The following is a 17,361-nucleotide window of genomic DNA, read 5'->3' as shown; positions in this document are numbered from 1 at the left end:
ATTATGGAACCTGTAGTCCTGACATCTAAAGAGTGGATTAAACAAGAAAAAAAAAAGCGGAACAAGAAAAAAATGGCTGCCGCAAAGCTACGAAATTTTCGGAATCAGGGGCGTGTTTTTTGGTGAGTGACGGTTGACGTCACAGATAGAAAGAACCTAAACACGCCCCCGAATCCGAAAACGACAGGGCTTGAACCGAGTGACGCCCCTTTCCTCCAATGGCTGGCCAGCATTTACTAGGCCAGCCAATGGATAAAAGGGGCGGGTTCCAAGCCCCCTCTAAGAAACATTAAATCTTCGGGCTCTGCCCCCACTGCTTACGCAGTGCGACGGAGTCCTCGACCTAAAAATAATTCAATATATATAGGTCATCTGTGTCATTCGGTATGTGCATGCACATGCATGGTGTCAATGCATGTCATCCTGCATGCATACCGAATGGTACAGCAGAAAGCAGAGGCCACATCATTGCGCCTTTTAGGTTTTGCCTAGCCAATGCGTACGAAGTACACATGTGCTAGGAAAATACCTAATGAGTATAGTATATGGGGCTTGGAATCTGCCCCGTCTTCCATTGGCTAGCTCCATAAATGGAGGCTAGCCATTGGAAGACACGTTTGTCCGTCAATGCAGGACCAGATTCGGGGGCGTTCCCGAGAATTTTTGGCTTTTGGCGACATCAGCCGAAAGCCTGTTCTCGGGAACGCCCCCGAATCTGGTCCGGCATTGGAAACACCGGAAGAAGATGTCCGGCCCGCCGCCTGGTTGTGGGCGGGGCCGGGAGGACGTGGTTTCTGCTTCCCCCTTCCTTGGGGAAGCCATTGCCTGCCTTGCCGGTCTCCCGTGTTGTGAGGGAGACCGGAGATGCTGCCCGCAGCGAGAAGCCGGCCCGAAGGAAGCAGCCGTGTGCCTCCAGCCAGGGCCGCGCTGGGATTGGCCCAGCCGGCCAAGCCTCCGCCAAGTCATCCGGAGGAGGAGTGGAGAGCCTTGTACTTGCTTTCCACTATTGGAAGGTATGTGCTGACCTCTGTGCTGCTGCTGAAGTGCCCGGGGCTCCTGCACCGGAGAAAGAAGCAGAGCTTCTGCTGCAGACACATCTCACACCGCCGAGGTGAGTGTCAAGGGTCGGAGGAGGGAGGAAACCGGTACCAAGGGAGGGGGGGGGGGGGGTGCAATTGGGGTTGTGCCACCACCAGCTCTAAAGCCGACAACGGTTGCGAGATCTAAAGCGCTTTCTAAGTGTCCCGATTGCATTCATCGTACAATTTGTCTTCCCCTGCTGAGAAAGGGAAGCGCTCCGATCTGTGTCTTGCGCCCGGACACCTCCGGAGTGCGTGATGCATTAAATGAAGATGCCTGCAGCACGTGCAATACCCGAGTGTGCACAAAACAAATGCGCCCTGGGTTTGTGCACTTCATTGGATGTGAGGCGGTGCTGTCTGTACCAGTCGCCTCGCTCCTACGCAGTATGGTTTGGCAGGACTACATGCGAGCCTTTCCCGAGCATAGCCCCTCGGCCGGGCAGCTGTGGGCGGGCCGTGTAATTGAGCCTGTGTTCTTGGACTTCAGAAACGGTCCGCGTGTGTACGTCTGACGCACCGGTCTCGGTTCTGCAGTGAACTGTTTCATCAGAATGATTTTGTGGGCAGTTCCTGAGTCAGACGCAGCGCGGCGGATCAGCTCACGTGCTGAGAGACGGGGAAGCCCTTGCTTGACTCGGCGTGCCTTTTCAAGCAGCAGGCTGTGAAACCTCAGCGCTTTAGCGTGTTAAGGTCGCAGGTGATAGAAAAAAAACTGTCTCCACTTCTCACGGAGGTTACAAAGTTGCATATTCTTGTGAACAGAAACACTCCGGAATTCGAAAGACCTTGACAGCATATGATGTATTTGGCGACTTGGAAAAAATCCCGGTTTGCTAGAGGCCAGTGCCAGGGTTAATTTTCGGCACATCATACCAAGGACATGCAGTGTGCAGGTATGTGCTTTGTATATGCACTATTTACGCGTGTGCAGAGTCCAGTTTGCAATTTAAAGAAAACGGTATAAATAAACAGTTCCGGTATACAATTGTATCCCCTTTTGTACTGTAGCTGGTTACGGAAGGTATTAGACACAAACAACTTTTCTAACATGTTTATTGTCCACGAATCCACCTCGGCGTGCTCTTGTTACTGTGTCACTTACTCAAGGGCGCATTTTATGGGGTGCGTGATAGGGATGCAGGGAAGCAAGCAAGACCAGAAAAAGACTCTTCATTTAGCAATGTGACCCACATCCAACGTCCCCCCCCCCCCCCATACAGATTTGTTGAAATGAAAGATGGCTATAACTGGGAGGTGGGCACTGCTGTGTTGCCATTCTGCTTTGTGGCTGCGCGAGGCCCCTTCCCACGCGTGTGTGTGTTTCCCGTGCCGTAAGTAATGCTCGTTTCTCAGACTGCTGAAGTAGGCGTGGGCTGCACAAGGTGGAGGGTTTCCTACCCCTGCTGCTGTTCTTAGAACTGGTCCCGCAGCACCCGCCCCCCTCGTCGGAACGGCTGTCCTCGCTGCACGCGTAGGGTTCAGTTTGTGAATTGCTGACTCGTTTCCATGGGCACGTGGCTGCCACGCTGGGTGGGGCGCTCCGCATTAAAGAATTTGGGTGTTCTACTGGTTTAGGGACATATGCCCCTGTTGCCTGCTTGTGCCTCCGTGTGCCCCTGTTGCCTGCTTGTGCCTCAGTTTTCGTGCCCCTGTTGCCTGCTTGTGCCTCAGTTTTCGTGCCCCTGTCGCCTGCTTGTGCCTCCGTGTGCCCCTGTCGCCTGCTTGTGCCTCCGTGTGCCCCTGTCGCCTGCTTGTGCCTCCGTTTTCGTGCCCCTGTTGCCTGCTTGTGCCTCCGTTTTCGTGCCCCTGTTGCCTGCTTGTGCCTCCGTTTTCGTGCCCCTGTTGCCTGCTTGTGCCTCCGTGTGCCCCTGTTGCCTGCTTGTGCCTCCGTGTGCCCCTGTTGCCTGCTTGTGCCTCCGTGTGCCCTTGTTGCCTGCTTGTGCCTCCGTGTGCTCCTGTTGCCTGCTTGTGCTGTGTGGGTGTGTGTGAAGGGCTCTGTGTGGCTGTGTGTGTGGGAAGCTTTGTGTGGCTGTGTGTGTAGGAAGCCTTGTGTGGCTGTGTGTGTGGGGGGCTTTGTGTGGCTGTGTGTGTGGGGGGCTCTGTGTGGCTGTGTGTGTGGGGGGCTCTGTGTGGCTGTGTGTGTGGGGGGCTCTGTGTGGCTGTGTGTGTGGGGGGCTCTGTGTGGCTGTGTGTGTGGGGGGCTCTGTGTGGCTGTGTGTGTGGGGGGCTCTGTGTGGCTGTGTGTGTGGGGGGCTCTGTGTGGCTGTGTGTGTGGGGGGCTCTGTGTGGGGGGGCTCTGTGTGTGTTTGTGTGTGTCATTTGCGAGAGATAAAGCTAGTGGCATTGTAAATGACAATGCCATTTATTTATGTTAAAAAAAAACATAAATAAAAATAATGTCAAGAGCAATGCCAATAGCTCTAACTTTAACAAAGGCAAAACCATTGCATTGTAAATGCTTGTTTCTCTTTTTGTTGCAGATTCTGCACAGTATCGGTAAAAAGCATTGACAAAGTCAATAGCTCAACAATGTGAGTCCAATTTGCTTTGTCAATGCAGTGATGCACAATAACCAGCTTTAAAACATACATACTGTTAAATATAAGAGAGATTCTTTGTGATAGCAGACATAATGGTCAATGTGGCTTTCAAAAACATAAACAGGGAACATCAGGCTTCCAACATTTGATAACAGGTTTCAAAATATGGTTTCCTCAACTCCATCTACTGTGAATCGCCAATAGTTTTTTCCAATCCTGCACTTCTTTCAAAGGGCCCAGGCTGTCATTACCCTTGCGTTGTCACATCTGGAGAACGCCAACGCAGTCAACCTTGATGTTCATGAGTACCTGCTTCACATACTACAAAGAATTAAAAAATAGAAAGAAAAAAAAAAGACCGCTAGAAGACTACTTCTGCTTTTAAATCTAGAAGATTGCATTCATCCCTATACGTCCTGCAGTGACTACCAGCAGACAAAAAGCCTCCTTTAAGTCTACCTGAGGTGCCCATCATGTTTTACATAAAATAAAACTACAAACATCTCACATAAGAAAACGTTCCTCTCAAAGACACCTCTGAATTGAAATATCAACGTACAACTACCCACGAGTTGTAGGGTCACTCTTCTCTGACCAGACAGCAAAATGCTACAGTTTGCTCTTTGCTTAAATAGCAGCTTTCATTATTTTAAACCTGACTTCCAGCACAGCATTGATGACCAGGCCGTTTCCATACATATGAACCGAGCAATAAACCGGTTTTACTGGCATGGCCTTTCCCATGTGGAGCTACTGGCGAAATTACACCTCATGTTAGGTAATCCCAGCACTGGTTGACAATTATCAGAAGAGCAACTATTAATAACAAACTAAGGACTCAACTATATTTACAACTAAGTCTCTTAGTAACTGACCCATTCTGGATAAACTGGATGGCATAATCCCACCATTTCAGCTCCTTCTACCACTCGTCCCTTCATAACTGGAGCCAATCTTTCATCCTCATGTGTCACCTACCCCCACATATAGCCAGGCTCACAGGAATTACACAATTCTGCAGCCATAGGAGTTACCCTATAATTACTGATTAACCACAGACATAATTCAGCATGAGCTGCATAGTTTCTAGATTACAACAGAAAAATGTTTCTAGCTCGAGGGAGCAATGGGGACAAATTCGAGAGGCCTGCCAGAAGAAAGATTCCCAACAAATTGGATTGCTGGTCACAAGGGGAGAGGCTGACAGATGGAGGCTGCCTGATAGTAGCATCTCTGTAGCTAATTGACTCTCTGTAATGTACGCACTTGCACTTTGATGGTCGTAACAACTGAATTAAGTTAAATGATGATGATGATGATGGCAATATTTTTTATTTTTGCATCACATCACTGTACTTCGGTATCTGACAAAAAGGATGCAGCAACAATCGAAATACGAAACGTTTTGTGAAAATAGCCCATAAATTCTTTGGCCAACACGATACATTGGCAAATTGTTTATATTAAAAAAAAATTTAAAAGAAATGGGAGTGCCACTAAGTCTGGCAGGCAGAGGGCTGGTTGAGGTCTGCTGACTGCAGGGACATCTTGTGCTTATTCTATAAACCAAATGAACTGAAAAATAAATGATTGCTGCTCCTGGAGAGTGAAGCGGAGTTACATTTTGTTCTTTTTATTCATTATGATTTTAATTGTGTCTGGAAATACAACACATATTACATTTTGAGGCTTGTGGTAAGGTGGCATGATTTGAATCCTCAAGTAAACAAATGCACATAGTTTTCTGCAAGAGAGGTATGAGTTCTGTAACAGATATGGCCCTCTCTGGCGTTACAATGAACAAAGCAATCAGTAAAGAGCTGCTTCGCTCAGGTTCCTCCAACAATGCAGTGCAGGAGAGATATTCCACCGGTTGTGGAAATAATGAAGGAAGGAGGGGAGGCACCTGAAATGAAGCTTTTGGAGGAATTGACGTCTCCAGTCCCACAATCCTGTATGAAATATCTGCATACGCACAATCATGTACGAAAGTACAAGCTCATATTTTATTCCTCACAGGAATTCAATATTGTGATTCGTTCTTACTCTAGGTTTTTAGATCACAATTAAAGTTCGTAGTAAGCATTAAGTGAAGGTAAACTAAAACCAGCTGTGTCATAAAATAGCTTCGGGTCACCGTGCCCACTTGATGCAGCTGAGCTCCCTAACCAATTGTAGTCTACCTCTGAGGAGGACTTAGGGCAGCCTTTTATAGAGTTTCGCTTGTTGTGACAAATGGCAATGGAGATCCGCAGCCTCCTATGCGTGCATCGTGGATGGAAATGTGAAGAAGCGCCAAAGACACGCCGGAAACAAATGAAAGCGAGGCAATGGGAATCTCCTTGCAGCCTCCTATGCATTCAGCGTAGATGGAAATGTAAAGAAGCACCAAAGACGTAGAGTAAACAACAAAAGCGAGGTATCGGGAATATCCCCTCAGCCTCCTGTGCGTGCACCATAGATGGAAACATCAACAAGCGTAAAAGACATGCAGGATACAATAACAACAATGGTGAAATTTGAGAATAGAGAAAAAAAAAAATCAAAGCGGCCGCGAAATGAAATTAAAAGCGGCCGCGAAATGCTCAAGGCATTGCGGGGGCGGCGCATTCCTTTGAAGTATGAAGCGGGGGAGCGGATCCCTTTGAAGTCTGGAGCAAGGGAGGCTCAAGCATATGGGGTGTAAAAAAAAAAGTCTTCGGAGTTTGCTGTGGTGGGTCTGATGCAATGATGCGAGGCAGGCAGCTCGGGGAGCAAATGGCAAGCGCGTGCACGGGCATATGCACTCGGCGCAATCCGCCTGGTTTAGCTTTCTTGGATCCAACTCTAAGTCTTGACATCTGCAATGCGCAAGCGCATTGGCAGAGGTCGAGACCTAAAAACAGCACTGTGCCCATGCCTCCCTGATTAATAATGCCTTCCTTTCCGTCAATTTGTTGCCTTCTAATAATTGTAATAATAATCTTGTTTTTCTTCAATCCTTTTACTATATCTCCCTTCCTCCTAAACTAGTAGCCTATAACTTTTGCTGAAGTTATTTTCTCCTTTGGTTCCCTAACAGTGGGTTGTTGTTGCCACCCATTACAATTAAATACAGAGTATTCATGAGGGTCCGTAGCAATATCACCTTGAGCAAAGAGGCAGGGGATAACCCTCGGACTGTGGTCTTTTTCCTTCAGTCCCATCGCACTGTAAAAGACAATCCCTTCACGGCGTCCATGATTTGTATTGATCTGCAACACACTATTTTAGGGAAGGGTTTTAAAATAAAGTACTTTCTCCTGCTCCAGATTGCTTTAAAAGCGGCATGCGCATTTCCACCTCTCAACAAAAGTCAAATATTGGCACGTATGCCATTCCCATAAGTGCAAAAATACAGATGATGCCAGGAATGCTGAATCAATCAAACATTCACCCCCAGTCACAGATCTGGGTTAAATCCATCCTTTTTTTTTGCATGCCACGCCATTCCATTTTAGACCCAGCCCTATGCAAATCAGTCTTAACCCTGCTGTCCATGAGAACAGTCCAGCCCGAACTGCCAGGCCAGGTCCTCCCTGGACCTGATACAAGCATCCTGGGACCAGTTTCAGGGTTTCGCCCCTCATCAGCCAGGCTAGCTTGAATCTGGTGGTGTAGCGAGCATTGTACCCACATCTGGGCATACCCTTCCCACTGAAGGCAACAAATGCAAAAGGAACAGATGATGGATGGAAATCTGAATCAATCAATTCCCATAAAGCTGAAGTCTCCAAACTGTGGGGCATGCCCCCTTGGGGTCCTTGACTGTATCTCCAGGGGGATGCAAATGCTTCAGCAATACTTGTACTAAAGAAGGTCTGGAAGCTCCACCTTGTTTATTTAGCAAATTTCCAGACTGGCTTTGTTTACATGCAGGGTTGGAGAGCATGAAAAAACGTGATGAAACTGTGATCCAGAGTGCCATGGGAGCTAGGTCAGTGAGTTTGGTGACTGGATCAAACACTTGACTAAAAAGCGCAAAATTGTATTCAACAATTTTGTTAATTTACCTGCCTTAAAAGAAAAATAAATGCATGTTCAACTAATCTTTGGGAAATGTGAAATCACAATTGATTAAAACGATCACTGCAGATGCCCGAGCATGTGAAAAGGATTGATTCCTGGTTGGCGTAATGGTGAATAGTGACTTATCTATTCATAGTGAAACGAGGTCTCAATCCATGACAGGAAAGCATTGTTGATATGCAAATCTTTATTTTAACATTGCATTATACACAGTATGAGATAAGCTGCTGCAAGAGGATTTAGTGTTCAAGATAAAAACAAGTGCTTATATATAGGTGCAGTCAGACTGTTCCTAGTGCAACCATTCTTTTTTTTGAGTGTCCATTAAAAGGATGCACTCTGGAACTCAGTTGGTAGCACACTTACATTATCTCTCAAAAATAATAAATATTTGTTACCATGAAGCTTCAAGTGACTCCACCAAACCTGCAGGTCTAGTAACAAACTATCTACATGATCTAATGGTAATACACTCGACCCACAAAATGGCCATCATTTTTTGGGGTAATTAGACGCCCCGGCATCCCTAAAATTTGTGGGCCACCATGCTGCTACCAGACAGAAAAACTGAATTTGTCACTAACGTCCTTACCTGAGAAATGTGTTTTATATGTAGTTGGGACTTTCCAGGATAAAACTTAGATACACACAAATACCCCCAAACACAGGTAGTGAAAGAACACCTCAGTGCAAAGGTTCAGGCACTTAACTTTTAGATCTGCTGTTTTTAAGAAGCTCTGAAAACTGGTGTTCCTATGAACCAATTTAAAACGAAATGTACTGATTTCTTGAGGGATGGAAGGCTGAGCCACCACATTTGGATAGCTTCCGATTACTGCATGTTTTCATCAATAACTATTCAACTAATTGAAGACAAAAATGATGTCCATGGAGTGCTTAGCTGCCTTGACAGTTACTTCACTAGTGCTCAAAGTGCAGCAGTAAACACACTAAAAATGCAGCCAGCACTACGTTTTCTGTGGGACTATAACATGCTTTTGTCAACACATCTCAACTGACTGCATCACCAGTTGCCAGCCTCATTCATAGCAAAAATATTGATTTGCTAACACACCATGCAGACCATACTCTTGACCCCCAAACATAGATCAGTTGATCTGACTCCCTGGGCTTAGTTGGGTATCCTCCCTGACCTAGTCTTGTGTGGAATCTCCAAGTATGTGAAAGAGGGGCAAATAAGTCTTTCTTTCTCTAAGAAGAACGTTTTGTGATTGCCATGGGATTGTACAAGAATTCTCTACATTGGATTAAGCTAGTGGAGTCTCCACAATTGTCAAGGGAAATTCATTTCATGGACCTCCCAACTTGTCCTTTCAAGAGAACTTTTAATGATAGATGCTGAGCAAGGCTTGAGGTTAAGGTCAGGGAACATCAGCAATCAACCTGATCAGCAGGTCAACATCTGTGTGGTTTATATGATTAAAACGCAGCTCATAACCTACACAGTGCCTGCTCTACACAGCTCTTGTAGGACACAGTTCTCTCTTCCAACCCAGATTATTCCTCTCGCACAGCTCAGATTCTGCACAGCCGGCACCTGGCACAACTCATGCTGCTTGCTAAGACAATAGTAGAAACAAAAAGCTCAATGTTCTGCCAGGTACAACTCATTCAAGCTGCACACCTACCATCCGAGCCAGCATTGTTATCTACAGTGCAACTCCTATCTGCAAAGAGCACTTATGCACAGCACCTCCCCCTTCAGTGTATGACATTACAACAGCTGATGTCTGTTGCTCAGCTCCTATCCTGCCCAGGTGACTTAAGATCATACCCTAGCTTTAGAGGTAGGTATGCCGGCAAAGATGTACTAAGATCACGTGAATGAGGAGTTGAGTCTGAAACAGTTCAGCCACTGGATTGAAATCATCTTTTCTATTATGTTTAACCCCACTGCTTTTTTGTTCAGTTTTATCAGGAAATAAATGGTAACCAGAGTTAAATAAATACAGTGACTACGTGTCAAATCAAGGGTGTCTAAATTAGGGCAGGAGGGCTGAATTCATGCTAGATTTTCAGTATTCTGGATCCTGCCTTCTTAAAGCAATTACTAGACACCCTTGTATTAAATCAAACTGACATATATAATCTTTTTTAAAAAGTTCCTTTAACGGTGGACAGAGCACTATTTAAATGTCAATATTGTTGTGTCTTCTCACCTAAATCAGCAGTTGAAATACAGTGAAAGGCTAAGGGCAGAGCAGAACATTTGGCCTGAGCTAGGTTCCAGCCTTGCACCACACCCATATGTACATATATTTGCCCTGTTTTTCTCATGCCTGTACAGTTTCTGTGCACTGCTCACATTGGGCATAGTTTGGTTCTTCATCTGTTCATACCTGTTAACTCTTATTGAGCCAGCACTGATCCTGCTTGAGTATAACAGAGAGGGAATGGAAGGAAGCCTTATTTAGGCTCAGCCGGCTCTGGAATCCCCACTCTTGAAACGATTTATTGATATCCCAGACATGGTTAACCCCTGAAAAGTTTCAGATAACCAAGAGGCGAGTAGTTGATAACAAGGTGCGAGTAGTTGAATAGTAAAGAGTCAGATTCAAAGCCAGCTAGGGCTGAGAAATAAACCAGCAAATTAATGCAAACCATGTTTTATTTGAAACGAGTAGCATTACAGTGTTGCAGCCATCCTGGACTTTAAGCTAGAATTATCTGGCACAGAACCTTGAAGTTCAATTTATCTCCAAAGGAGAAGCTAGTCTGACACATTCCACACATAGCGCCAGCCAGCCCATAGAGACAGTACACAAGAAAAAGTAACACTTCCTGACTCTGCCACAGCCAACGGCTTTATTCAGACAGTAGCTTTTTGCAGAATGAAACATTCAAAGGTAATCCCAGGTTTTTTTCCTAAGAGGGCGTGCTGCGCTGCATATACAGAAGTGTTGCAACCTCATGCCTTAATTAGAAAGGCACGGAGAAATAAGCGCTGCTCATATCTTTTTGTGTAGTAGTCCCTCCACACAAAGGACTAGTAAGCCCCGGAAAGTTCCAAGCTAAAAACAAGCATTGGAAATGCAATAGGTCTCGCATTAGGAAAGTTTGTGCGATTGGTATTGTAAATGACACTTTTTTTATTTATGTGTTGGTTTTGAAAATAGCAAAATTAATAGCTTTGTCAGTTACAATGTCAATAGTTTTAACTTTCGCAAATGTGACACCTATAGCATTTGTAATGCAATGTGTGTTGTATTTACGTGACTTAGATGTATTGATATTACAAATAACAATGGCTTTTAATTTTGTAAATAATTAATACTTAAATAAAATGTATTGTAATTTATAATGGCAATAGCTTAAACGTTTGTAAATAACTTTTGTGAAGATTATGTTCAGTGTATTTTATTGTGACGAAAATTGAAGAACATTGCATTTGCACACACACACACACACACACACACACACACACACACACACACACACACACACACACACACACACACACACACACACACACACACACAGATATGGTGGTGGTGGATGTGGTGGTGGATGTGGTGGTGGATGTGGTGGTGGTGGATGTGGTGAAAGTGGTGGTGGATGTGGTGGTGGAAGTGATGGTGGGTGTGGTGGTGGATGAGGTGGTGGATGTGGGGGTGGTGGTGGATGCGGTGGTGGTGGATGCGGTGGTGGTGGATGCGGTGGTGGTGGTGGATGCGGTGGTGGTGGTGGTGGATGTGGTGGTAGAAGTGGTGGTGGATGTGTTGGATGTGGTGGTGTATGTGGTGGTGGATGTGGTGGTGGTGGATGTGGTGGTGGATGCGGTGGTGGTGGGTGTGGTGGATGTGGTGGTGGATGCGGTGGTGGTGCATGTGGTGGATGTGGCGGTGGATGTCATGGTGGATGTGGATGTCATGGTGGATGTGGATGTCATGGTGGATGTGGATGTGATGGATGTGGTGGTGGTGGATGCGGTGGTGGATGTGTTGGATGTGGTGGTGGATGTGTTGGATGTGGTGGAGGATGTGGTGGATGTGGTGGTGGGTGTGGTGGATGTGGTGTTGGGTGTGGTGGTGTTGGGTGTGGTGGATGTGGTGGTGTTGGGTGTGGTGCATGTGGTGGTGGATGCGGTGGTGGATGCGGTGGTGGTGGATGCGGTGGATGTGGTGGATATGGTTGTGGATGTGGTGGATATGGTTGTGGATGTGGATGTGGCGGTGGATGTGGCGGTGGATGTGGATGTGGTGGTGGATGTGGAGGTGATGGTGGATGTGGAGGTGATGGTGGATGTGGTGGTGGATGCAGTGGAGGTAGATGCGGTGGATGTGGTGGTGGTGGTAATTGCAGCACATTATGTTTTCCTTGCTTTTTTGCTTTCAATGCCTGTTCGACTTTAAAGGATTTTCCAAAGTGTTCCTTGTACAATATTTTAAAAATAGCTGTTTGTAGAAGCAGAATGCGCAGAGATGTGCTTCTCATTTCATGCTTGTATAAACATGAGAACTGCAAAGTCAAGCTTTTAAAAAAATACATGAGTATGGGCGGAGAGGTAGGTTTTGCTGATTTACAAAACACTATTAAGCCTGTGAATGGGATGGATTTATTAACAGTATGAAATGTTGATCAATACAAAAACTGTAGTGTTAGTTAGTCTAAAGAAAATACATTCTGTAATACCAATAACCCTGTTGACAAATCTTCACGAATCTTTGTGGAAAAATTGCATCGGTACCAAAGTCCATTTCTTATATTTAGGGCATATTTGGTTAAGAAGGGCAAATGTGGGGCTGACAAAAATGTCAGTTCATTTTTAAGATTTAGCGATATAATATAGCTAGAATAGCTCTACAGATTAACATCAATCTTGGCATGATGTTGAACCTGGACCCAAACAGTTCCTTTTGATTTGGTGTACTCGTAATTTTTATATTTCGCTCCTCAATGTGATATGAGGGTCCGAGTGATTTTAAAGCCACTCACCATGGTGTGGAATCACGGTTTGCAGATGTCTTGGGCAGGTTAGAGTATGCACATTTTTATATTTCGTTCCCCAATGTGATATGAGGGTCCGAGTGATTTTAAAGCCACTCACCATTGTGTGGAATCACGGTTTGCAGATGTCTTGGGCAGGTTAGAGTATGCACCTCCTACTCAACCCCTCCCCCAAACCCCTCCAGTCTAGGCCCCTGTAAAACAGCCATCAGCTGCCCTGGTCCTTCACCGGCTGCGTGTAAAAGAGGGAGGAGGCAACCAGGCGCTATGCCAGTGTTCCTTTCAGAAACGAAAGGGCAACATCTATATGGTGTTTCCTCTGCGCTAAACAAAAAGAAACGAATCCGATTTCTTTATTTTTCTAATGCTACTGTGAGCTTTTTTTTTTTAATGTGCTAAAGTAAGTTATTAATGCAATTTCGGATTAGGGGGCATGACGACAGTGCATCTTTGCTTTGCACTTGGACATGCTGCAAAACATACTGTGTTGTATTCTTCTGTGAAATCCCCATGACATTTGGCAGTTAAAAGAATGTATCAAAAGAAATGTTCATCTAAATAAGATAATTAGTGTGCACTACATAATTCTGTAGAACTACACATTCAGTTTAGGTATGCAGCCCTGCGTTACAAAATCATTTAGAACTGAAATGCAAGAAAGTTGCAGTTTGGCTTTGAAACGGATCTGAGAGGTGTCTGCGTGATAAATGAATGATGCATAGGAATGGACAGAATGAAAATGTGTTTCGAAGGACGTGCTCGGGGTGTGCATAATGGAAGCAGGGTGATGGATTTGAGGCTATGAGCGAGGGTGATGCCGAGCTCACCTCAAGGAGAGGGGGAGGGGCCAGGGCAGAAAGTAGGGAGGGGAGGTGTAAGTCGGCAAAGTCACACGGATCGAACAAACGATGAGTAAGGGAAGAATTGTTAAATAGGTTTAAAATGGAACAGGAAAAAAGAAACAAACTGGGGAAGGAAAGAAACGGAATCTGAAAGGAAAGAGAAAAAGAATAAAGGAAAGAGCAGAGGGAAAATAAAGAGCGAGGAAGAGAAATGGACGGAAAGGAAAGAAGGCTGAAACAGGCAGAGAAGGGGAGGGGGAAGGAGAAATGCAGAATAAAGGAAAGAGCAGAGGGAAAATAAAGAGCGAGGAAGCGAAATGGACGGAAAGGAAAGAAGGCTGAAACAGGCAGAGAAGGGGAGGGGGGAGGAGAAATGCGACACAGCGGGCAGGGGAGGGGGCGGAGCGGGGAGAGGGTGTGAAAGCAGCAGGGGCCTTGAGTGCGGCTGAGGGAACTGAAGAAATGCGACACGGCAGGGAGGGGGCGTAGCGGGGGTGTGGGAGGAGTGCGCCTGAGGGAAAATACATGCAAGGCAGGCGGCTGGGGGCATGTGCAAGCGCTTTTAAGCTCAATGCGCATGCGCATTGAGCTTGAATTTCACGGGCACTGCAAGGAATCGCCACGATTCCTTGCAAGTTGGTTAAAGACTGCTTAAGCCCCCATAGTCTCGCAAGCTCGATGCGCATGCGCATCGACAGGCGAGACCTAATCAGCTCGCCATAGTGAGAGGAAATTTTTAGTCCTGAGAACCCTGATCATCTGGACCCCAGGGCCTCAGAATAATGGCACAGGAAAAACAGGAAAGAAGTGAGATTAATGGATAGCATCAAAGAGATGGCACAGAGGAGGGGCACTATGTGGGGGATATTTTTTGTTTATAAATGGACAGAGACAGCTTCTTCAGAGCGATGCCCCAGGGAAGGGAGTGAGATATGTGGGTTCATATTTTTTTCTTTTTAAAGGGCCATCACAACCATCAGTGCAGCAGATGCAATGGCACTGGGTCATTGGTGTGAGAGGCCACTGCAACCCAAATATGTCTTAGTACCACAAAAGGGAAAATGGAGTGGGAGGCCATTTTCCTAGCTAGCATTAGGATTCAGCGTAGGGAACCAGTCCCAAGCAACAGGGAGTTGAGATTCAATCAATTTTATTTGAATATGATTTGAAACTCGATTGAGATCCACATATAAACAAAACATATCTAACAACAGAAATTGCAAAAACATAGAATCCACAAGGTACCTTCCATTTATACAAAAAAACAGAAAATGAGAATCATATCTGTTAATATAATTCTAGAAAACCTTTTAAAAAGTTAAAAATTCTGAAACAAAACATTTCATTGGGAGAGTTGAAAGTGGCATCACGTAAAGATTTAGCAGAGGAAATGCTTAACTGTAAACATATAGGTCTCACCCACTTTCGACGGTGGACCATTAGGGCAGGGCATATAAAAAGGATATGGGCAATATCCAGAATTGAGTTGTCATTGCTACATAAATTACATTTGTCGGAACCACCATGCCATCTAGCTAGTAATTTGTTTAGAGGGAGAAGATCATGTCTAAGGAGGAACCAAAAACAGCGTAAGCCGCGAGGAAGGGTCCTGGATGCATAAGGTTGTATATTTTTTAATAAGTAAGAGTTGACAACCTCAGTGACACCTTTCTTTGTGATAAGGACATCTCTATCCCTTCTAAAACTTAACTCCCAAGTTGCCCGTTTTAATGACGGCTTTAGCTGATGTGGCGTTAATGAAAAGAGAGTTGATTCCTCCAATTCTAATAAAGTGACAGCCCTTCTAAAGTTCTTTAAAAGTGAAGAATATTCCTTCATGGGACCCAGTAATTCCTTTTTAATCAGAGATCTTAAAGTAGACAATTTACCCTTGGCTAGGTGGAAGACCCAACGTATAACTCCTGCCAGGGCCTGAACCCAGCTACCTCGTATGCCCAATTCAAGCCTGAGGGATTCCTCTCTACAAGCATTATTGACCGACAATAAATGACGCAAGAGACTACCCTCGATAGTATCTAGGAAACCCCATTGACTCAAATCTATTAGCTCGATGCCGTAGAGCAGGGAAGCTGGAATTTTGGCTCGAAAGGCCTCTAACAGATGGGCAAAATGTCTTCTGCCAGTAGCCTTATAAAGAGCACTCAGTCCATTTCCCTGGGTCTTGGCTTTCCTAATGTTATTGTCTATGTGTGGCTTGGCACTCAAGTTGCTACATACTATTTTCCCCAGGAAAAAACATACGATTTTACAGTTTCTAGTTTCTCGTTACCTAAAAACCAACTGAAGTTTCCGGATTTCGTTTTTCTCTTCCCTGTAATACACATTACCTTGCTTTTGGACATGATAATTTTCAAATGGTGTGAGTCAGCGAATAGATGCAATGCATGCAGACGATTATTTAGTCCTTTCGGAGTAAGGTCCAAGAGGAGGATATCATCTGCATACATTAAGCATACAACCGGGTTGTCCCCTAAAGTGGGAGCAATTCCTTCGCTTAGGGATAAAATCTGGGGTAGGTCACAAACATAAAGAGAAAACAACAAAGGAGCCAATAAACAACCCTGTTTAAGACCATTTGCTGTAGGAATTGCTTGGGATAGGCCTCTCTCTCCACCCAGCAATACTCTACACCAGGTATCAGAGTGGAGTTCCCGAATTAGATTCAACATCCTAGCTGGCATACCCATAGTAAATAGTTTCTTCCACAGGAAAGGACGGTCAACTTTATCGAAGGCCGTGGAGAAATCAATAAAGGCCGCATAGACCCCCCCCTCCTCGGACCCCGATATATTTATCAGTTATTACTTGGAGAGCGGTTAAGTTATCCAAGGTACCATGATTCTTTTGGAATCCCGTCTGTTCTAGGGGAAGTACATTTGCTTGGTCCACCCAATCATTGATTTGTTTCAAAAGACATCTTGCAAACACTTTGCCAATTGCATCCAAGAGGGCAATTTGGCGATAGTTTTTGGGAGATAGTCGGTCTCCCTTTTTAAAAAGAGGCACTAAGATACTCCCTTTCCACGAGGGGAGAATCTTTCCGCTAGAGAAACAAGTGTTAAACACAGGGCATAACAATTTGCTCCATTTCATGCCGCTTTGCTTTAGAACGGAGATGGGAAGTTCATCCGGCCCCATTGCCCCAGATGAACGCATTTCTTTTATAGCTGTTTCAATGTCCTTTTCAGATAAAGGGGCCAAAAGCTGATCACTCTCTTTAAAACGTATTGGGGAAACCCCTACCTCATTATTTGCATAGAGGGTTGTGACATAATCCACCCATGATTGTTCTTCAATGGGGATAGGAAGCAGTCTAGTTCTTGATCCACGCCCCTCACCTATGAGGGACCAAAACTGTCTCATTTCTCCTTTGAAGGCTGCCTCTCTTAGTTTTATCCAAATGATATCCTCCCCTTCTTTCCGTAATTTTACTTGTTGCCTTTTCCTCCTTCTTTTTAATAAAGTTACTCTGCGTGATCCTTCTGCCGATTTACACAGATATTGCTCCCTTACTAACTTATTTATTTCTATATTAAGTAAACGTAGGGGACAAGAGGGTATTGCAAAGCACCTTTTCTTAATTGTTTTTTTAGCTACCGATATCACTAGTTTCATAAGATCTTGGAAACACGCAATTTCAAAACCATGCCACATAGCAAGATCGTCAATTGCAGCATCAAGAACTCTCTCCAGATCTTGTTCTGCTTTTGTGTTCCAATAACATCTTCCTGATTTCGCTCCAAAACTTACCAGGTCGCCATTAAGAGACCATTGGTCAGATTTGGGAGGATTTATATTCATAGAGAAAGAAAGTAGTTTATGGTCGCTAAAAACCGTTTCAATAACCCTAAGATCCTTTAA

The 17,361-nt window shown here is 45.0% G+C and overlaps 1 protein-coding gene across 4 annotated transcripts in view; it reads right to left on the bottom strand.

Annotated features, from left to right (window-relative positions):
- PDCD11 (programmed cell death 11) overlaps window positions 1-17,361 on the bottom strand; it is a 640,465-nt gene that overhangs the window by 618,395 nt on the left and 4,709 nt on the right. The gene's annotated exons all lie outside the window — the stretch shown is intronic.

The sequence above is a fragment of the Lissotriton vulgaris genome, chromosome 5, assembly GCF_964263255.1.
Source record: "Lissotriton vulgaris chromosome 5, aLisVul1.2, whole genome shotgun sequence".
In the NCBI taxonomy this organism is placed as follows: domain Eukaryota; kingdom Metazoa; phylum Chordata; class Amphibia; order Caudata; family Salamandridae; genus Lissotriton; species Lissotriton vulgaris.
The sequence above is the reverse complement of the archived record's forward strand: the minus strand, read 5'-3'. Positions and strand labels throughout refer to the sequence as shown.